At 54.4% G+C, this 14,794-nt stretch overlaps 51 non-coding genes across 51 annotated transcripts; all 51 read left to right on the top strand.

The window, feature by feature from the left end:
* The first annotated feature begins 27 nt into the window (after positions 1-27).
* LOC132802858 (5S ribosomal RNA) lies at positions 28-146 on the top strand. The gene has a single exon (XR_009637963.1). It is a non-coding gene; the product is annotated as a 5S ribosomal RNA (ribosomal RNA).
* Positions 147-336: 190 nt separating this feature from the next.
* LOC132801367 (5S ribosomal RNA) lies at positions 337-455 on the top strand. The gene has a single exon (XR_009636483.1). It is a non-coding gene; the product is annotated as a 5S ribosomal RNA (ribosomal RNA).
* A 163-nt stretch (positions 456-618) lies between these two features.
* Positions 619-737, top strand: LOC132802857 (5S ribosomal RNA). The gene has a single exon (XR_009637962.1). It is a non-coding gene; the product is annotated as a 5S ribosomal RNA (ribosomal RNA).
* Positions 738-928: 191 nt separating this feature from the next.
* On the top strand, positions 929-1,047 carry LOC132802856 (5S ribosomal RNA). The gene has a single exon (XR_009637961.1). It is a non-coding gene; the product is annotated as a 5S ribosomal RNA (ribosomal RNA).
* Positions 1,048-1,209: 162 nt separating this feature from the next.
* On the top strand, positions 1,210-1,328 carry LOC132802855 (5S ribosomal RNA). Its single transcript, XR_009637960.1, has one exon. It is a non-coding gene; the product is annotated as a 5S ribosomal RNA (ribosomal RNA).
* A 162-nt stretch (positions 1,329-1,490) lies between these two features.
* Positions 1,491-1,609, top strand: LOC132802854 (5S ribosomal RNA). The gene has a single exon (XR_009637959.1). It is a non-coding gene; the product is annotated as a 5S ribosomal RNA (ribosomal RNA).
* A 163-nt stretch (positions 1,610-1,772) lies between these two features.
* LOC132801349 (5S ribosomal RNA) lies at positions 1,773-1,891 on the top strand. The gene has a single exon (XR_009636465.1). It is a non-coding gene; the product is annotated as a 5S ribosomal RNA (ribosomal RNA).
* Positions 1,892-2,080: 189 nt separating this feature from the next.
* LOC132801113 (5S ribosomal RNA) lies at positions 2,081-2,199 on the top strand. Its single transcript, XR_009636229.1, has one exon. It is a non-coding gene; the product is annotated as a 5S ribosomal RNA (ribosomal RNA).
* A 192-nt stretch (positions 2,200-2,391) lies between these two features.
* LOC132802853 (5S ribosomal RNA) lies at positions 2,392-2,510 on the top strand. The gene has a single exon (XR_009637958.1). It is a non-coding gene; the product is annotated as a 5S ribosomal RNA (ribosomal RNA).
* Positions 2,511-2,673: 163 nt separating this feature from the next.
* LOC132802852 (5S ribosomal RNA) lies at positions 2,674-2,792 on the top strand. Its single transcript, XR_009637957.1, has one exon. It is a non-coding gene; the product is annotated as a 5S ribosomal RNA (ribosomal RNA).
* Positions 2,793-2,955: 163 nt separating this feature from the next.
* LOC132801112 (5S ribosomal RNA) lies at positions 2,956-3,074 on the top strand. The gene has a single exon (XR_009636228.1). It is a non-coding gene; the product is annotated as a 5S ribosomal RNA (ribosomal RNA).
* A 189-nt stretch (positions 3,075-3,263) lies between these two features.
* Positions 3,264-3,382, top strand: LOC132801461 (5S ribosomal RNA). The gene has a single exon (XR_009636577.1). It is a non-coding gene; the product is annotated as a 5S ribosomal RNA (ribosomal RNA).
* A 191-nt stretch (positions 3,383-3,573) lies between these two features.
* LOC132801522 (5S ribosomal RNA) lies at positions 3,574-3,692 on the top strand. Its single transcript, XR_009636638.1, has one exon. It is a non-coding gene; the product is annotated as a 5S ribosomal RNA (ribosomal RNA).
* A 162-nt stretch (positions 3,693-3,854) lies between these two features.
* On the top strand, positions 3,855-3,973 carry LOC132801110 (5S ribosomal RNA). The gene has a single exon (XR_009636226.1). It is a non-coding gene; the product is annotated as a 5S ribosomal RNA (ribosomal RNA).
* A 192-nt stretch (positions 3,974-4,165) lies between these two features.
* On the top strand, positions 4,166-4,284 carry LOC132801587 (5S ribosomal RNA). Its single transcript, XR_009636706.1, has one exon. It is a non-coding gene; the product is annotated as a 5S ribosomal RNA (ribosomal RNA).
* Positions 4,285-4,447: 163 nt separating this feature from the next.
* LOC132801109 (5S ribosomal RNA) lies at positions 4,448-4,566 on the top strand. The gene has a single exon (XR_009636225.1). It is a non-coding gene; the product is annotated as a 5S ribosomal RNA (ribosomal RNA).
* Positions 4,567-4,727: 161 nt separating this feature from the next.
* LOC132802851 (5S ribosomal RNA) lies at positions 4,728-4,846 on the top strand. The gene has a single exon (XR_009637956.1). It is a non-coding gene; the product is annotated as a 5S ribosomal RNA (ribosomal RNA).
* A 160-nt stretch (positions 4,847-5,006) lies between these two features.
* LOC132802849 (5S ribosomal RNA) lies at positions 5,007-5,125 on the top strand. Its single transcript, XR_009637954.1, has one exon. It is a non-coding gene; the product is annotated as a 5S ribosomal RNA (ribosomal RNA).
* A 162-nt stretch (positions 5,126-5,287) lies between these two features.
* LOC132801108 (5S ribosomal RNA) lies at positions 5,288-5,406 on the top strand. Its single transcript, XR_009636224.1, has one exon. It is a non-coding gene; the product is annotated as a 5S ribosomal RNA (ribosomal RNA).
* Positions 5,407-5,598: 192 nt separating this feature from the next.
* On the top strand, positions 5,599-5,717 carry LOC132801586 (5S ribosomal RNA). The gene has a single exon (XR_009636705.1). It is a non-coding gene; the product is annotated as a 5S ribosomal RNA (ribosomal RNA).
* Positions 5,718-5,880: 163 nt separating this feature from the next.
* LOC132801683 (5S ribosomal RNA) lies at positions 5,881-5,999 on the top strand. Its single transcript, XR_009636803.1, has one exon. It is a non-coding gene; the product is annotated as a 5S ribosomal RNA (ribosomal RNA).
* Positions 6,000-6,160: 161 nt separating this feature from the next.
* Positions 6,161-6,279, top strand: LOC132802848 (5S ribosomal RNA). The gene has a single exon (XR_009637953.1). It is a non-coding gene; the product is annotated as a 5S ribosomal RNA (ribosomal RNA).
* A 162-nt stretch (positions 6,280-6,441) lies between these two features.
* On the top strand, positions 6,442-6,560 carry LOC132802847 (5S ribosomal RNA). The gene has a single exon (XR_009637952.1). It is a non-coding gene; the product is annotated as a 5S ribosomal RNA (ribosomal RNA).
* A 162-nt stretch (positions 6,561-6,722) lies between these two features.
* On the top strand, positions 6,723-6,841 carry LOC132801772 (5S ribosomal RNA). Its single transcript, XR_009636893.1, has one exon. It is a non-coding gene; the product is annotated as a 5S ribosomal RNA (ribosomal RNA).
* A 192-nt stretch (positions 6,842-7,033) lies between these two features.
* Positions 7,034-7,152, top strand: LOC132802846 (5S ribosomal RNA). Its single transcript, XR_009637951.1, has one exon. It is a non-coding gene; the product is annotated as a 5S ribosomal RNA (ribosomal RNA).
* A 162-nt stretch (positions 7,153-7,314) lies between these two features.
* LOC132801107 (5S ribosomal RNA) lies at positions 7,315-7,433 on the top strand. The gene has a single exon (XR_009636223.1). It is a non-coding gene; the product is annotated as a 5S ribosomal RNA (ribosomal RNA).
* A 192-nt stretch (positions 7,434-7,625) lies between these two features.
* LOC132801585 (5S ribosomal RNA) lies at positions 7,626-7,744 on the top strand. Its single transcript, XR_009636704.1, has one exon. It is a non-coding gene; the product is annotated as a 5S ribosomal RNA (ribosomal RNA).
* A 162-nt stretch (positions 7,745-7,906) lies between these two features.
* LOC132801682 (5S ribosomal RNA) lies at positions 7,907-8,025 on the top strand. The gene has a single exon (XR_009636802.1). It is a non-coding gene; the product is annotated as a 5S ribosomal RNA (ribosomal RNA).
* Positions 8,026-8,186: 161 nt separating this feature from the next.
* LOC132801106 (5S ribosomal RNA) lies at positions 8,187-8,305 on the top strand. Its single transcript, XR_009636222.1, has one exon. It is a non-coding gene; the product is annotated as a 5S ribosomal RNA (ribosomal RNA).
* A 189-nt stretch (positions 8,306-8,494) lies between these two features.
* LOC132802845 (5S ribosomal RNA) lies at positions 8,495-8,613 on the top strand. The gene has a single exon (XR_009637950.1). It is a non-coding gene; the product is annotated as a 5S ribosomal RNA (ribosomal RNA).
* A 161-nt stretch (positions 8,614-8,774) lies between these two features.
* LOC132801104 (5S ribosomal RNA) lies at positions 8,775-8,893 on the top strand. Its single transcript, XR_009636220.1, has one exon. It is a non-coding gene; the product is annotated as a 5S ribosomal RNA (ribosomal RNA).
* Positions 8,894-9,085: 192 nt separating this feature from the next.
* Positions 9,086-9,204, top strand: LOC132801483 (5S ribosomal RNA). The gene has a single exon (XR_009636599.1). It is a non-coding gene; the product is annotated as a 5S ribosomal RNA (ribosomal RNA).
* A 162-nt stretch (positions 9,205-9,366) lies between these two features.
* Positions 9,367-9,485, top strand: LOC132802844 (5S ribosomal RNA). The gene has a single exon (XR_009637949.1). It is a non-coding gene; the product is annotated as a 5S ribosomal RNA (ribosomal RNA).
* Positions 9,486-9,646: 161 nt separating this feature from the next.
* On the top strand, positions 9,647-9,765 carry LOC132801103 (5S ribosomal RNA). The gene has a single exon (XR_009636219.1). It is a non-coding gene; the product is annotated as a 5S ribosomal RNA (ribosomal RNA).
* A 189-nt stretch (positions 9,766-9,954) lies between these two features.
* LOC132802843 (5S ribosomal RNA) lies at positions 9,955-10,073 on the top strand. The gene has a single exon (XR_009637948.1). It is a non-coding gene; the product is annotated as a 5S ribosomal RNA (ribosomal RNA).
* A 161-nt stretch (positions 10,074-10,234) lies between these two features.
* Positions 10,235-10,353, top strand: LOC132801102 (5S ribosomal RNA). The gene has a single exon (XR_009636218.1). It is a non-coding gene; the product is annotated as a 5S ribosomal RNA (ribosomal RNA).
* A 164-nt stretch (positions 10,354-10,517) lies between these two features.
* Positions 10,518-10,636, top strand: LOC132802842 (5S ribosomal RNA). Its single transcript, XR_009637947.1, has one exon. It is a non-coding gene; the product is annotated as a 5S ribosomal RNA (ribosomal RNA).
* Positions 10,637-10,799: 163 nt separating this feature from the next.
* LOC132802841 (5S ribosomal RNA) lies at positions 10,800-10,918 on the top strand. The gene has a single exon (XR_009637946.1). It is a non-coding gene; the product is annotated as a 5S ribosomal RNA (ribosomal RNA).
* A 161-nt stretch (positions 10,919-11,079) lies between these two features.
* LOC132801507 (5S ribosomal RNA) lies at positions 11,080-11,198 on the top strand. Its single transcript, XR_009636623.1, has one exon. It is a non-coding gene; the product is annotated as a 5S ribosomal RNA (ribosomal RNA).
* A 190-nt stretch (positions 11,199-11,388) lies between these two features.
* On the top strand, positions 11,389-11,507 carry LOC132802840 (5S ribosomal RNA). Its single transcript, XR_009637945.1, has one exon. It is a non-coding gene; the product is annotated as a 5S ribosomal RNA (ribosomal RNA).
* Positions 11,508-11,669: 162 nt separating this feature from the next.
* Positions 11,670-11,788, top strand: LOC132801101 (5S ribosomal RNA). Its single transcript, XR_009636217.1, has one exon. It is a non-coding gene; the product is annotated as a 5S ribosomal RNA (ribosomal RNA).
* Positions 11,789-11,951: 163 nt separating this feature from the next.
* On the top strand, positions 11,952-12,070 carry LOC132801430 (5S ribosomal RNA). The gene has a single exon (XR_009636546.1). It is a non-coding gene; the product is annotated as a 5S ribosomal RNA (ribosomal RNA).
* A 163-nt stretch (positions 12,071-12,233) lies between these two features.
* On the top strand, positions 12,234-12,352 carry LOC132801100 (5S ribosomal RNA). Its single transcript, XR_009636216.1, has one exon. It is a non-coding gene; the product is annotated as a 5S ribosomal RNA (ribosomal RNA).
* A 190-nt stretch (positions 12,353-12,542) lies between these two features.
* Positions 12,543-12,661, top strand: LOC132802838 (5S ribosomal RNA). The gene has a single exon (XR_009637943.1). It is a non-coding gene; the product is annotated as a 5S ribosomal RNA (ribosomal RNA).
* Positions 12,662-12,822: 161 nt separating this feature from the next.
* On the top strand, positions 12,823-12,941 carry LOC132801099 (5S ribosomal RNA). The gene has a single exon (XR_009636215.1). It is a non-coding gene; the product is annotated as a 5S ribosomal RNA (ribosomal RNA).
* Positions 12,942-13,133: 192 nt separating this feature from the next.
* Positions 13,134-13,252, top strand: LOC132801482 (5S ribosomal RNA). The gene has a single exon (XR_009636598.1). It is a non-coding gene; the product is annotated as a 5S ribosomal RNA (ribosomal RNA).
* A 162-nt stretch (positions 13,253-13,414) lies between these two features.
* On the top strand, positions 13,415-13,533 carry LOC132802837 (5S ribosomal RNA). The gene has a single exon (XR_009637942.1). It is a non-coding gene; the product is annotated as a 5S ribosomal RNA (ribosomal RNA).
* Positions 13,534-13,694: 161 nt separating this feature from the next.
* On the top strand, positions 13,695-13,813 carry LOC132801098 (5S ribosomal RNA). The gene has a single exon (XR_009636214.1). It is a non-coding gene; the product is annotated as a 5S ribosomal RNA (ribosomal RNA).
* A 189-nt stretch (positions 13,814-14,002) lies between these two features.
* LOC132802836 (5S ribosomal RNA) lies at positions 14,003-14,121 on the top strand. Its single transcript, XR_009637941.1, has one exon. It is a non-coding gene; the product is annotated as a 5S ribosomal RNA (ribosomal RNA).
* A 161-nt stretch (positions 14,122-14,282) lies between these two features.
* Positions 14,283-14,401, top strand: LOC132801097 (5S ribosomal RNA). The gene has a single exon (XR_009636213.1). It is a non-coding gene; the product is annotated as a 5S ribosomal RNA (ribosomal RNA).
* A 192-nt stretch (positions 14,402-14,593) lies between these two features.
* LOC132801481 (5S ribosomal RNA) lies at positions 14,594-14,712 on the top strand. Its single transcript, XR_009636597.1, has one exon. It is a non-coding gene; the product is annotated as a 5S ribosomal RNA (ribosomal RNA).
* The last annotated feature ends 82 nt before the right edge of the window (positions 14,713-14,794 follow it).

Here is a 14,794-nt window from a genome sequence, read left to right as displayed (position 1 = left end):
ATATCCATTCTTTAGCATCACCATGTCGGGTGCGATCATACCAGCACTAATGCACCGGATCCCATCAGAACTCCGAAGTTAAGCGTGCTTGGGCGAGAGTAGTACTAGGATGGGTGACCTCCTGGGAAGTCCTCGTGTTGCACCCCTTTTTTTTTTTTTTTTTCCTCTCTTTCCCCGCGCCTTTCACCCTCGGAGTTTCCCTTTTCTCCCGGCCCGACCGAGGGAACTCGCTCGGTGGGCCGGTGCATCGATGCCGCTGCCCGGATCGCGCCGAACGCATGCGGACCTGCTGCGCTGCTTCTTTTCCTTATATCCATTCTTTAGCATCACCATGTCGGGTGCGATCATACCAGCACTAATGCACCGGATCCCATCAGAACTCCGAAGTTAAGCGTGCTTGGGCGAGAGTAGTACTAGGATGGGTGACCTCCTGGGAAGTCCTCGTGTTGCATCCTTTTTTTTTTTTTTTTTTTTCCTCTCTTTCCCCGCGCCTTTCACCCTCGGAGTTTCCCTTTTCTCCCGGCCCGACCGAGGGAACTCGCCCGGATCGCGCCGAACGCATGCGGACCTGCTGCGCTGCTTCTTTTCCTTATATCCATTCTTTAGCATCACCATGTCGGGTGCGATCATACCAGCACTAATGCACCGGATCCCATCAGAACTCCGAAGTTAAGCGTGCTTGGGCGAGAGTAGTACTAGGATGGGTGACCTCCTGGGAAGTCCTCGTGTTGCACCCCTTTTTTTTTTTTTTTTTTCCTCTCTTTCCCCGCGCCTTTCACCCTCGGAGTTTCCCTTTTCTCCCGGCCCGACCGAGGGAACTCGCTCGGTGGGCCGGTGCATCGATGCCGCTGCCCGGATCGCGCCGAACGCATGCGGACCTGCTGCGCTGCTTCTTTTCCTTATATCCATTCTTTAGCATCACCATGTCGGGTGCGATCATACCAGCACTAATGCACCGGATCCCATCAGAACTCCGAAGTTAAGCGTGCTTGGGCGAGAGTAGTACTAGGATGGGTGACCTCCTGGGAAGTCCTCGTGTTGCACCCCTTTTTTTTTTTTTTTTTTCCTCTCTTTCCCCGCGCCTTTCACCCTCGGAGTTTCCCTTTTCTCCCGGCCCGACCGAGGGAACTCGCCCGGATCGCGCCGAACGCATGCGGACCTGCTGCGCTGCTTCTTTTCCTTATATCCATTCTTTAGCATCACCATGTCGGGTGCGATCATACCAGCACTAATGCACCGGATCCCATCAGAACTCCGAAGTTAAGCGTGCTTGGGCGAGAGTAGTACTAGGATGGGTGACCTCCTGGGAAGTCCTCGTGTTGCACCCCTTTTTTTTTTTTTTTTTTCCTCTCTTTCCCCGCGCCTTTCACCCTCGGAGTTTCCCTTTTCTCCCGGCCCGACCGAGGGAACTCGCCCGGATCGCGCCGAACGCATGCGGACCTGCTGCGCTGCTTCTTTTCCTTATATCCATTCTTTAGCATCACCATGTCGGGTGCGATCATACCAGCACTAATGCACCGGATCCCATCAGAACTCCGAAGTTAAGCGTGCTTGGGCGAGAGTAGTACTAGGATGGGTGACCTCCTGGGAAGTCCTCGTGTTGCACCCCTTTTTTTTTTTTTTTTTTTCCTCTCTTTCCCCGCGCCGTTCACCCTCGGAGTTTCCCTTTTCTCCCGGCCCGACCGAGGGAACTCGCCCGGATCGCGCCGAACGCATGCGGACCTGCTGCGCTGCTTCTTTTCCTTATATCCATTCTTTAGCATCACCATGTCGGGTGCGATCATACCAGCACTAATGCACCGGATCCCATCAGAACTCCGAAGTTAAGCGTGCTTGGGCGAGAGTAGTACTACGATGGGTGACCTCCTGGGAAGTCCTCGTGTTGCACCCTTTTTTTTTTTTTTTTTCCTCTCTTTCCCCGCGCCTTTCACCCTCGGAGTTTCCCTTTTCTCCCGGCCCGACCGAGGGAACTCGCTCGGTGGGCCGGTGCATCGATGCCGCTGCCCGGATCGCGCCGAACGCATGCGGACCTGCTGCGCTGCTTCTTTTCCTTATATCCATTCTTTAGCATCACCATGTCGGGTGCGATCATACCAGCACTAATGCACCGGATCCCATCAGAACTCCGAAGTTAAGCGTGCTTGGGCGAGAGTAGTACTAGGATGGGTGACCTCCTGGGAAGTCCTCGTGTTGCACCCTTTTTTTTTTTTTTTTTTTTCCTCTCTTTCCCCGCGCCTTTCACCCTCGGAGTTTCCCTTTTCTCCCGGCCCGACCGAGGGAACTCGCTCGGTGGGCCGGTGCATCGATGCCGCTGCCCGGATCGCGCCGAACGCATGCGGACCTGCTGCGCTGCTTCTTTTCCTTATATCCATTCTTTAGCATCACCATGTCGGGTGCGATCATACCAGCACTAATGCACCGGATCCCATCAGAACTCCGAAGTTAAGCGTGCTTGGGCGAGAGTAGTACTAGGATGGGTGACCTCCTGGGAAGTCCTCGTGTTGCACCCCTTTTTTTTTTTTTTTTTTTCCTCTCTTTCCCCGCGCCGTTCACCCTCGGAGTTTCCCTTTTCTCCCGGCCCGACCGAGGGAACTCGCCCGGATCGCGCCGAACGCATGCGGACCTGCTGCGCTGCTTCTTTTCCTTATATCCATTCTTTAGCATCACCATGTCGGGTGCGATCATACCAGCACTAATGCACCGGATCCCATCAGAACTCCGAAGTTAAGCGTGCTTGGGCGAGAGTAGTACTAGGATGGGTGACCTCCTGGGAAGTCCTCGTGTTGCACCCCTTTTTTTTTTTTTTTTTTTCCTCTCTTTCCCCGCGCCGTTCACCCTCGGAGTTTCCCTTTTCTCCCGGCCCGACCGAGGGAACTCGCCCGGATCGCGCCGAACGCATGCGGACCTGCTGCGCTGCTTCTTTTCCTTATATCCATTCTTTAGCATCACCATGTCGGGTGCGATCATACCAGCACTAATGCACCGGATCCCATCAGAACTCCGAAGTTAAGCGTGCTTGGGCGAGAGTAGTACTAGGATGGGTGACCTCCTGGGAAGTCCTCGTGTTGCACCCTTTTTTTTTTTTTTTTTCCTCTCTTTCCCCGCGCCTTTCACCCTCGGAGTTTCCCTTTTCTCCCGGCCCGACCGAGGGAACTCGCTCGGTGGGCCGGTGCATCGATGCCGCTGCCCGGATCGCGCCGAACGCATGCGGACCTGCTGCGCTGCTTCTTTTCCTTATATCCATTCTTTAGCATCACCATGTCGGGTGCGATCATACCAGCACTAAAGCACCGGATCCCATCAGAACTCCGAAGTTAAGCGTGCTTGGGCGAGAGTGGTACTAGGATGGGTGACCTCCTGGGAAGTCCTCGTGTTGCACCCTTTTTTTTTTTTTTTTTTTCCTCTCTTTCCCCGCACCTTTCACCCTCGGAGTTTCCCTTTTCTCCCGGCCCGACCGAGGGAACTCGCTCGGTGGGCCGGTGCATCGATGCCGCTGCCCGGATCGCGCCGAACGCATGCGGACCTGCTGCGCTGCTTCTTTTCCTTATATCCATTCTTTAGCATCACCATGTCGGGTGCGATCATACCAGCACTAATGCACCGGATTCCATCAGAACTCCGAAGTTAAGCGTGCTTGGGCGAGAGTAGTACTAGGATGGGTGACCTCCTGGGAAGTCCTCGTGTTGCACCCCTTTTTTTTTTTTTTTTTTCCTCTCTTTCCCCGCGCCTTTCACCCTCGGAGTTTCCCTTTTCTCCCGGCCCGACCGAGGGAACTCGCCCGGATCGCGCCGAACGCATGCGGACCTGCTGCGCTGCTTCTTTTCCTTATATCCATTCTTTAGCATCACCATGTCGGGTGCGATCATACCAGCACTAATGCACCGGATCCCATCAGAACTCCGAAGTTAAGCGTGCTTGGGCGAGAGTAGTACTAGGATGGGTGACCTCCTGGGAAGTCCTCGTGTTGCACCCTTTTTTTTTTTTTTTTTTTTCCTCTCTTTCCCCGCGCCTTTCACCCTCGGAGTTTCCCTTTTCTCCCGGCCCGACCGAGGGAACTCGCTCGGTGGGCCGGTGCATCGATGCCGCTGCCCGGATCGCGCCGAACGCATGCGGACCTGCTGCGCTGCTTCTTTTCCTTATATCCATTCTTTAGCATCACCATGTCGGGTGCGATCATACCAGCACTAATGCATCGGATCCCATCAGAACTCCGAAGTTAAGCGTGCTTGGGCGAGAGTAGTACTAGGATGGGTGACCTCCTGGGAAGTCCTCGTGTTGCACCCCTTTTTTTTTTTTTTTTTTTCCTCTCTTTCCCCGCGCCTTTCACCCTCGGAGTTTCCCTTTTCTCCCGTCCCGACCGAGGGAACTCGCCCGGATCGCGCCGAACGCATGCGGACCTGCTGCGCTGCTTCTTTTCCTTATATCCATTCTTTAGCATCACCATGTTGGGTGCGATCATACCAGCACTAATGCACCGGATCCCATCAGAACTCCGAAGTTAAGCGTGCTTGGGCGAGAGTAGTACTAGGATGGGTGACCTCCTGGGAAGTCCTCGTGTTGCACCCTTTTTTTTTTTTTTTTTTCCTCTCTTTCCCCGCGCCTTTCACCCTCGGAGTTTCCCTTTTCTCCCGGCCCGACCGAGGGAACTCGCCCGGATCGCGCCGAACGCATGCGGACCTGCTGCGCTGCTTCTTTTCCTTATATCCATTCTTTAGCATCACCATGTCGGGTGCGATCATACCAGCACTAATGCACCGGATCCCATCAGAACTCCGAAGTTAAGCGTGCTTGGGCGAGAGTAGTACTAGGATGGGTGACCTCCTGGGAAGTCCTCGTGTTGCACCCCTTTTTTTTTTTTTTTTCCTCTCTTTCCCCGCGCCTTTCACCCTCGGAGTTTCCCTTTTCTCCCGGCCCGACCGAGGGAACTCGCCCGGATCGCGCCGAACGCATGCGGACCTGCTGCGCTGCTTCTTTTCCTTATATCCATTCTTTAGCATCACCATGTCGGGTGCGATCATACCAGCACTAATGCACCGGATCCCATCAGAACTCCGAAGTTAAGCGTGCTTGGGCGAGAGTAGTACTAGGATGGGTGACCTCCTGGGAAGTCCTCGTGTTGCACCCCTTTTTTTTTTTTTTTTTTCCTCTCTTTCCCCGCGCCTTTCACCCTCGGAGTTTCCCTTTTCTCCCGGCTCGACCGAGGGAACTCGCCCGGATCGCGCCGAACGCATGCGGACCTGCTGCGCTGCTTCTTTTCCTTATATCCATTCTTTAGCATCACCATGTCGGGTGCGATCATACCAGCACTAATGCACCGGATCCCATCAGAACTCCGAAGTTAAGCGTGCTTGGGCGAGAGTAGTACTAGGATGGGTGACCTCCTGGGAAGTCCTCGTGTTGCACCCTTTTTTTTTTTTTTTTTTTTCCTCTCTTTCCCCGCGCCTTTCACCCTCGGAGTTTCCCTTTTCTCCCGGCCCGACCGAGGGAACTCGCTCGGTGGGCCGGTGCATCGATGCCGCTGCCCGGATCGCGCCGAACGCATGCGGACCTGCTGCGCAGCTTCTTTTCCTTATATCCATTCTTTAGCATCACCATGTCGGGTGCGATCATACCAGCACTAATGCATCGGATCCCATCAGAACTCCGAAGTTAAGCGTGCTTGGGCGAGAGTAGTACTAGGATGGGTGACCTCCTGGGAAGTCCTCGTGTTGCACCCCTTTTTTTTTTTTTTTTTTTCCTCTCTTTCCCCGCGCCTTTCACCCTCGGAGTTTCCCTTTTCTCCCGTCCCGACCGAGGGTACTCGCCCGGATCGCGCCGAACGCATGCGGACCTGCTGCGCTGCTTCTTTTCCTTATATCCATTCTTTAGCATCACCATGTTGGGTGCGATCATACCAGCACTAATGCATCGGATCCCATCAGAACTCCGAAGTTAAGCGTGCTTGGGCGAGAGTAGTACTAGGATGGGTGACCTCCTGGGAAGTCCTCGTGTTGCACCCTTTTTTTTTTTTTTTTTTCCTCTCTTTCCCCGCGTCTTTCACCCTCGGAGTTTCCCTTTTCTCCCGGCCCGACCGAGGGAACTCGCCCGGATCGCGCCGAACGCATGCGGACCTGCTGCGCTGCTTCTTTTCCTTATATCCATTCTTTAGCATCACCATGTCGGGTGCGATCATACCAGCACTAATGCACCGGATCCCATCAGAACTCCGAAGTTAAGCGTGCTTGGGCGAGAGTAGTACTAGGATGGGTGACCTCCTGGGAAGTCCTCGTGTTGCACCCCTTTTTTTTTTTTTTTTTTCCTCTCTTTCCCCGCGCCTTTCACCCTCGGAGTTTCCCTTTTCTCCCGGCTCGACCGAGGGAACTCGCCCGGATCGCGCCGAACGCATGCGGACCTGCTGCGCTGCTTCTTTTCCTTATATCCATTCTTTAGCATCACCATGTCGGGTGCGATCATACCAGCACTAATGCACCGGATCCCATCAGAACTCCGAAGTTAAGCGTGCTTGGGCGAGAGTAGTACTAGGATGGGTGACCTCCTGGGAAGTCCTCGTGTTGCACCCCTTTTTTTTTTTTTTTTTTCCTCTCTTTCCCCGCGCCTTTCACCCTCGGAGTTTCCCTTTTCTCCCGGCCCCACCGAGGGAACTCGCCCGGATCGCGCCGAACGCATGCGGACCTGCTGCGCTGCTTCTTTTCCTTATATCCATTCTTTAGCATCACCATGTCCGGTGCGATCATACCAGCACTAATGCACCGGATCCCATCAGAACTCCGAAGTTAAGCGTGCTTGGGCGAGAGTAGTACTAGGATGGGTGACCTCCTGGGAAGTCCTCGTGTTGCACCCTTTTTTTTTTTTTTTTTTTTCCTCTCTTTCCCCGCGCCTTTCACCCTCGGAGTTTCCCTTTTCTCCCGGCCCGACCGAGGGAACTCGCTCGGTGGGCCGGTGCATCGATGCCGCTGCCCGGATCGCGCCGAACGCATGCGGACCTGCTGCGCTGCTTCTTTTCCTTATATCCATTCTTTAGCATCACCATGTCGGGTGCGATCATACCAGCACTAATGCACCGGATCCCATCAGAACTCCGAAGTTAAGCGTGCTTGGGCGAGAGTAGTACTAGGATGGGTGACCTCCTGGGAAGTCCTCGTGTTGCACCCCTTTTTTTTTTTTTTTTTTCCTCTCTTTCCCCGCGCCGTTCACCCTCGGAGTTTCCCTTTTCTCCCGGCCCGACCGAGGGAACTCGCCCGGATCGCGCCGAACGCATGCGGACCTGCTGCGCTGCTTCTTTTCCTTATATCCATTCTTTAGCATCACCATGTTGGGTGCGATCATACCAGCACTAATGCACCGGATCCCATCAGAACTCCGAAGTTAAGCGTGCTTGGGCGAGAGTAGTACTAGGATGGGTGACCTCCTGGGAAGTCCTCGTGTTGCACCCTTTTTTTTTTTTTTTTTTTTCCTCTCTTTCCCCGCGCCTTTCACCCTCGGAGTTTCCCTTTTCTCCCGGCCCGACCGAGGGAACTCGCTCGGTGGGCCGGTGCATAGATGCCGCTGCCCGGATCGCGCCGAACGCATGCGGACCTGCTGCGCTGCTTCTTTTCCTTATATCCATTCTTTAGCATCACCATGTCGGGTGCGATCATACCAGCACTAATGCATCGGATCCCATCAGAACTCCGAAGTTAAGCGTGCTTGGGCGAGAGTAGTACTAGGATGGGTGACCTCCTGGGAAGTCCTCGTGTTGCACCCCTTTTTTTTTTTTTTTTTTCCTCTCTTTCCCCGCGCCTTTCACCCTCGGAGTTTCCCTTTTCTCCCGTCCCGACCGAGGGAACTCGCCCGGATCGCGCCGAACGCATGCGGACCTGCTGCGCTGCTTCTTTTCCTTATATCCATTCTTTAGCATCACCATGTTGGGTGCGATCATACCAGCACTAATGCATCGGATCCCATCAGAACTCCGAAGTTAAGCGTGCTTGGGCGAGAGTAGTACTAGGATGGGTGACCTCCTGGGAAGTCCTCGTGTTGCACCCTTTTTTTTTTTTTTTTTTCCTCTCTTTCCCCGCGTCTTTCACCCTCGGAGTTTCCCTTTTCTCCCGGCCCGACCGAGGGAACTCGCCCGGATCGCGCCGAACGCATGCGGACCTGCTGCGCTGCTTCTTTTCCTTATATCCATTCTTTAGCATCACCATGTCGGGTGCGATCATACCAGCACTAATGCACCGGATCCCATCAGAACTCCGAAGTTAAGCGTGCTTGGGCGAGAGTAGTACTAGGATGGGTGACCTCCTGGGAAGTCCTCGTGTTGCACCCTTTTTTTTTTTTTTTTTCCTCTCTTTCCCCGCGCCTTTCACCCTCGGAGTTTCCCTTTTCTCCCGGCCCGACCGAGGGAACTCGCTCGGTGGGCCGGTGCATCGATGCCGCTGCCCGGATCGCGCCGAACGCATGCGGACCTGCTGCGCTGCTTCTTTTCCTTATATCCATTCTTTAGCATCACCATGTCGGGTGCGATCATACCAGCACTAATGCACCGGATCCCATCAGAACTCCGAAGTTAAGCGTGCTTGGGCGAGAGTAGTACTAGGATGGGTGACCTCCTGGGAAGTCCTCGTGTTGCACCCCTTTTTTTTTTTTTTTTTCCTCTCTTTCCCCGCGCCTTTCACCCTCGGAGTTTCCCTTTTCTCCCGGCCCGACTGAGGGAACTCGCCCGGATCGCGCCGAACGCATGCGGACCTGCTGCACTGCTTCTTTTCCTTATATCCATTCTTTAGCATCACCATGTCGGGTGCGATCATACCAGCACTAATGCACCGGATCCCATCAGAACTCCGAAGTTAAGCGTGCTTGGGCGAGAGTAGTACTAGGATGGGTGACCTCCTGGGAAGTCCTCGTGTTGCACCCTTTTTTTTTTTTTTTTTTTTCCTCTCTTTCCCCGCGCCTTTCACCCTCGGAGTTTCCCTTTTCTCCCGGCCCGACCGAGGGAACTCGCTCGGTGGGCCGGTGCATCGATGCCGCTGCCCGGATCGCGCCGAACGCATGCGGACCTGCTGCGCTGCTTCTTTTCCTTATATCCATTCTTTAGCATCACCATGTCGGGTGCGATCATTCCAGCACTAATGCACCGGATCCCATCAGAACTCCGAAGTTAAGCGTGCTTGGGCGAGAGTAGTACTAGGATGGGTGACCTCCTGGGAAGTCCTCGTGTTGCACCCCTTTTTTTTTTTTTTTTTTCCTCTCTTTCCCCGCGCCTTTCACCCTCGGAGTTTCCCTTTTCTCCCGGCCCGACCGAGGGAACTCGCCCGGATCGCGCCGAACGCATGCGGACCTGCTGCGCTGCTTCTTTTCCTTATATCCATTCTTTAGCATCACCATGTCGGGTGCGATCATACCAGCACTAATGCACCGGATCCCATCAGAACTCCGAAGTTAAGCGTGCTTGGGCGAGAGTAGTACTAGGATGGGTGACCTCCTGGGAAGTCCTCGTGTTGCACCCCTTTTTTTTTTTTTTTTTCCTCTCTTTCCCCGCGCCTGTCACCCTCGGAGTTTCCCTTTTCTCCCGGCCCGACCGAGGGAACTCGCCCGGATCGCGCCGAACGCATGCGGACCTGCTGCGCTGCTTCTTTTCCTTATATCCATTCTTTAGCATCACCATGTCGGGTGCGATCATACCAGCACTAATGCACCGGATCCCATCAGAACTCCGAAGTTAAGCGTGCTTGGGCGAGAGTAGTACTAGGATGGGTGACCTCCTGGGAAGTCCTCGTGTTGCACCCTTTTTTTTTTTTTTTTTCCTCTCTTTCCCCGCGCCTTTCACCCTCGGAGTTTCCCTTTTCTCCCGGCCCGACCGAGGGAACTCGCTCGGTGGGCCGGTGCATCGATGCCGCTGCCCGGATCGCGCCGAACGCATGCGGACCTGCTGCGCTGCTTCTTTTCCTTATATCCATTCTTTAGCATCACCATGTCGGGTGCGATCATACCAGCACTAATGCACCGGATCCCATCAGAACTCCGAAGTTAAGCGTGCTTGGGCGAGAGTAGTACTAGGATGGGTGACCTCCTGGGAAGTCCTCGTGTTGCACCCCTTTTTTTTTTTTTTTTTCCTCTCTTTCCCCGCGCCTTTCACCCTCGGAGTTTCCCTTTTCTCCCGGCCCGACTGAGGGAACTCGCCCGGATCGCGCCGAACGCATGCGGACCTGCTGCGCTGCTTCTTTTCCTTATATCCATTCTTTAGCATCACCATGTCGGGTGCGATCATACCAGCACTAATGCACCGGATCCCATCAGAACTCCGAAGTTAAGCGTGCTTGGGCGAGAGTAGTACTAGGATGGGTGACCTCCTGGGAAGTCCTCGTGTTGCACCCTTTTTTTTTTTTTTTTTTTTTCCTCTCTTTCCCCGCGCCTTTCACCCTCGGAGTTTCCCTTTTCTCCCGGCCCGACCGAGGGAACTCGCCCGGATCGCGCCGAACGCATGCGGACCTGCTGCGCTGCTTCTTTTCCTTATATCCATTCTTTAGCATCACCATGTCGGGTGCGATCATACCAGCACTAATGCACCGGATCCCATCAGAACTCCGAAGTTAAGCGTGCTTGGGCGAGAGTAGTACTAGGATGGGTGACCTCCTGGGAAGTCCTCGTGTTGCACCCCTTTTTTTTTTTTTTTTTTTCCTCTCTTTCCCCGCGCCTTTCACCCTCGGAGTTTCCCTTTTCTCCCGGCTCGACCGAGGGAACTCGCCCGGATCGCGCCGAACGCATGCGGACCTGCTGCGCTGCTTCTTTTCCTTATATCCATTCTTTAGCATCACCATGTCGGGTGCGATCATACCAGCACTAATGCACCGGATCCCATCAGAACTCCGAAGTTAAGCGTGCTTGGGCGAGAGTAGTACTAGGATGGGTGACCTCCTGGGAAGTCCTCGTGTTGCACCCCTTTTTTTTTTTTTTTTTCCTCTCTTTCCCCGCGCCTTTCACCCTCGGAGTTTCCCTTTTCTCCCGGCCCGACCGAGGGAACTCGCCCGGATCGCGCCGAACGCATGCGGACCTGCTGCGCTGCTTCTTTTCCTTATATCCATTCTTTAGCATCACCATGTCGGGTGCGATCATACCAGCACTAATGCACTGGATCCCATCAGAACTCCGAAGTTAAGCGTGCTTGGGCGAGAGTAGTACTAGGATGGGTGACCTCCTGGGAAGTCCTCGTGTTGCACCCTTTTTTTTTTTTTTTTTTCCTCTCTTTCCCCGCGCCTTTCACCCTCGGAGTTTCCCTTTTCTCCCGGCCCGACCGAGGGAACTCGCTCGGTGGGCCGGTGCATCGATGCCGCTGCCCGGATCGCGCCGAACGCATGCGGACCTGCTGCGCTGCTTCTTTTCCTTATATCCATTCTTTAGCATCACCATGTCGGGTGCGATCATACCAGCACTAATGCACCGGATCCCATCAGAACTCCGAAGTTAAGCGTGCTTGGGCGAGAGTAGTACTAGGATGGGTGACCTCCTGGGAAGTCCTCGTGTTGCACCCCTTTTTTTTTTTTTTTTTTCCTCTCTTTCCCCGCGCCTTTCACCCTCGGAGTTTCCCTTTTCTCCCGGCTCGACCGAGGGAACTCGCCCGGATCGCGCCGAACGCATGCGGACCTGCTGCGCTGCTTCTTTTCCTTATATCCATTCTTTAGCATCACCATGTCGGGTGCGATCATACCAGCACTAATGCACCGGATCCCATCAGAACTCCGAAGTTAAGCGTGCTTGGGCGAGAGTAGTACTAGGATGGGTGACCTCCTGGGAAGTCCTCGTGTTGCACCCTTTTTTTTTTTTTTTTTTTTCCTCTCTTTCCCCGCGCCTTTCACCCTCGGAGTTTCCCTTTTCTCCCGGCCCGACCGAGGGAACTCGCCCGGATCGCGCCGAACGCATGCGGACCTGCTGCGCTGCTTCTTTTCCTTATATCCATTCTTTAGCATCACCATGTCGGGTGCGATCATACCAGCACTAATGCACTGGATCCCATCAGAACTCCGAAGTTAAGCGTGCTTGGGCGAGAGTAGTACTAGGATGGGTGACCTCCTGGGAAGTCCTCGTGTTGCACCCCTTTTTTTTTTTTTTTTTTTCCTCTCTTTCCCCGCGCCGTTCACCCTCGGAGTTTCCCTTTTCTCCCGGCCCGACCGAGGGAACTCGCCCGGATCGCGCCGAACGCATGCGGACCTGCTGCGCTGCTTCTTTTCCTTATATCCATTCTTTAGCATCACCATGTTGGGTGCGATCATACCAGCACTAATGCACCGGATCCCATCAGAACTCCGAAGTTAAGCGTGCTTGGGCGAGAGTAGTACTAGGATGGGTGACCTCCTGGGAAGTCCTCGTGTTGCACCCTTTTTTTTTTTTTTTTTTCCTCTCTTTCCCCGCGCCTTTCACCCTCGGAGTTTCCCTTTTCTCCCGGCCCGACCGAGGGAACTCGCTCGGTGGGCCGGTGCATCGATGCCGCTGCCCGGATCGCGCCGAACGCATGCGGACCTGCTGCGCTGCTTCTTTTCCTTATATCCATTCTTTAGCATCACCATGTCGGGTGCGATCATACCAGCACTAATGCACCGGATCCCATCAGAACTCCGAAGTTAAGCGTGCTTGGGCGAGAGTAGTACTAGGATGGGTGACCTCCTGGGAAGTCCTCGTGTTGCACCCCTTTTTTTTTTTTTTTTTCCTCTCTTTCCCCGCGCCTTTCACCCTCGGAGTTTCCCTTTTCTCCCGGCCCGACTGAGGGAACTCGCCCGGATCGCGCCGAACGCATGCGGACCTGCTGCGCTGCTTCTTTTCCTTATATCCATTCTTTAGCATCACCATGTCGGGTGCGATCATACCAGCACTAATGCACCGGATCCCATCAGAACTCCGAAGTTAAGCGTGCTTGGGCGAGAGTAGTACTAGGATGGGTGACCTCCTGGGAAGTCCTCGTGTTGCACCCTTTTTTTTTTTTTTTTTTTTCCTCTCTTTCCCCGCGCCTTTCACCCTCGGAGTTTCCCTTTTCTCCCGGCCCGACCGAGGGAACTCGCTCGGTGGGCCGGTGCATCGATGCCGCTGCCCGGATCGCGCCGAACGCATGCGGACCTGCTGCGCTGCTTCTTTTCCTTATATCCATTCTTTAGCATCACCATGTCGGGTGCGATCATTCCAGCACTAATGCACCGGATCCCATCAGAACTCCGAAGTTAAGCGTGCTTGGGCGAGAGTAGTACTAGGATGGGTGACCTCCTGGGAAGTCCTCGTGTTGCACCCCTTTTTTTTTTTTTTTTTTCCTCTCTTTCCCCGCGCCTTTCACCCTCGGAGTTTCCCTTTTCTCCCGGCCCGACCGAGGGAACTCGCCCGGATCGCGCCGAACGCATGCGGACCTGCTGCGCTGCTTCTTTTCCTTATATCCATTCTTTAGCATCACCATGTCGGGTGCGATCATACCAGCACTAATGCACCGGATCCCATCAGAACTCCGAAGTTAAGCGTGCTTGGGCGAGAGTAGTACTAGGATGGGTGACCTCCTGGGAAGTCCTCGTGTTGCACCCCTTTTTTTTTTTTTTTTTCCTCTCTTTCCCCGCGCCTTTCACCCTCGGAGTTTCCCTTTTCTCCCGGCCCGACCGAGGGAACTCGCCCGGATCGCGCCGAACGCATGCGGACCTGCTGCGCTGCTTCTTTTCCTTATATCCATTCTTTAGCATCACCATGTCGGGTGCGATCATACCAGCACTAATGCACCGGATCCCATCAGAACTCCGAAGTTAAGCGTGCTTGGGCGAGAGTAGTACTAGGATGGGTGACCTCCTGGGAAGTCCTCGTGTTGCACCCTTTTTTTTTTTTTTTTTCCTCTCTTTCCCCGCGCCTTTCACCCTCGGAGTTTCCCTTTTCTCCCGGCCCGACCGAGGGAACTCGCTCGGTGGGCCGGTGCATCGATGCCGCTGCCCGGATCGCGCCGAACGCATGCGGACCTGCTGCGCTGCTTCTTTTCCTTATATCCATTCTTTAGCATCACCATGTCGGGTGCGATCATACCAGCACTAATGCACCGGATCCCATCAGAACTCCGAAGTTAAGCGTGCTTGGGCGAGAGTAGTACTAGGATGGGTGACCTCCTGGGAAGTCCTCGTGTTGCACCCCTTTTTTTTTTTTTTTTTCCTCTCTTTCCCCGCGCCTTTCACCCTCGGAGTTTCCCTTTTCTCCCGGCCCGACTGAGGGAACTCGCCCGGATCGCGCCGAACGCATGCGGACCTGCTGCGCTGCTTCTTTTCCTTATATCCATTCTTTAGCATCACCATGTCGGGTGCGATCATACCAGCACTAATGCACCGGATCCCATCAGAACTCCGAAGTTAAGCGTGCTTGGGCGAGAGTAGTACTAGGATGGGTGACCTCCTGGGAAGTCCTCGTGTTGCACCCTTTTTTTTTTTTTTTTTTTTCCTCTCTTTCCCCGCGCCTTTCACCCTCGGAGTTTCCCTTTTCTCCCGGCCCGACCGAGGGAACTCGCTCGGTGGGCCGGTGCATCGATGCCGCTGCCCGGATCGCGCCGAACGCATGCGGACCTGCTGCGCTGCTTCTTTTCCTTATATCCATTCTTTAGCATCACCATGTCGGGTGCGATCATTCCAGCACTAATGCACCGGATCCCATCAGAACTCCGAAGTTAAGCGTGCTTGGGCGAGAGTAGTACTAGGATGGGTGACCTCCTGGGAAGTCCTCGTGTTGCACCCCTTTTTTTTTTTTTTTTTTCCTCTCTTTCCCCGCGCCTTTCACCCTCGGAGTTTCCCTTTTCTCCCGGCCCGACCGAGGGAAC

This window comes from Ziziphus jujuba, chromosome 2 (assembly GCF_031755915.1).
Source record: "Ziziphus jujuba cultivar Dongzao chromosome 2, ASM3175591v1".
NCBI classification, from domain to species: domain Eukaryota; kingdom Viridiplantae; phylum Streptophyta; class Magnoliopsida; order Rosales; family Rhamnaceae; genus Ziziphus; species Ziziphus jujuba.
This window is presented reverse-complemented; position numbering and strand designations above follow the sequence as displayed.